Source organism: Aptenodytes forsteri, unplaced genomic scaffold, assembly GCF_000699145.1.
Source record: "Aptenodytes forsteri isolate BGI_AS27 unplaced genomic scaffold, ASM69914v1 Scaffold43, whole genome shotgun sequence".
NCBI classification, from domain to species: domain Eukaryota; kingdom Metazoa; phylum Chordata; class Aves; order Sphenisciformes; family Spheniscidae; genus Aptenodytes; species Aptenodytes forsteri.
In genome coordinates this window covers 927,608-928,665 of record NW_008794122.1, presented here as the reverse complement: position 1 = coordinate 928,665, position 1,058 = coordinate 927,608, and positions in this window count along the sequence as shown.

Here is a 1,058-nt window from a genome sequence, read left to right as displayed (position 1 = left end):
TCCGCCAGCTCCCTCAGCACTCTCGGGTGGATCCCATCCGGCCCCATAGACTTGTGAGCATCCAGGTGGCATAGCAGGTCATTGACTGCTTCCTCTTGGATTATTGGGGGTTCATCCTGTTTGCCGTCCCTGTCTTCCAGCTCGAGGGGACGAATACCCTGAGGATAACTGGTCTGCCTGTTAAAGACTGAGGCAAAGAAGGCATTGAGTACCTCAGCCTTTTCCTCATCCTCGGTGACAATGTTCCCCCCCCCATCCAATAAAGGATGGAGATTCAGATCAGACACTCAGTCTGCCCAATTGCTGCCCTTGGATGCCAGTCTCCCCAGTTGGTGGCACCTGGGCTGCCACCTCCAAGACCACAATCCCACTCCAGCTGCTGGTATTCAGACCTACACATGCACATGTACACACTATGTAACCCTTCAGTGAGCAGTATTAGAGGCACTAATGCTGCATCCTCCCTCCCCCACATTGTCCTCCACATAGATATTCATATATACAAACAGGTCTCCCAGTCAGCCTCCAGAGCCCATGGTCTCTCCAGCAGTTGACTGGTCTCCAGTAGCCAGCTCCTCCAGGTGTCTCAGTCACACACACACACACACACACGTGCGCACGCATATCTGGTCCCAACTACTCACCAGCTAGTCTGACTTGATATTTGCTAGTGATCATACACCAACTTATGTACCCACACTCATCATCATTGCTGGTGACCCAGACACACAGACACTCTGGAACTCACGTCACTGGTACTTAGACCTCCCATACGCATACATGCACACACAAGAAAGCCCCTCACCCAAGAAAATAGTTAGAAATGGAACTTAATGAAAAGACAGGACAGACTGTGGTGATGGAATGTAGGTCATGACCAGGCAAGTGTACTGACCAGCATTGTACAAGCAACCAGCCTCTCCTATCCCCTTTTCCCTCTAGAGAACAAGTCTTACGAGGAGTGGCTGAAGGAACTGGAGTTGTTTAGTCTGGAGAAAAGAAGGCTCAGGGGAGACCTTATGGCTCTCTACAACTACTTGAAAGGAGGTTGTAGCGAG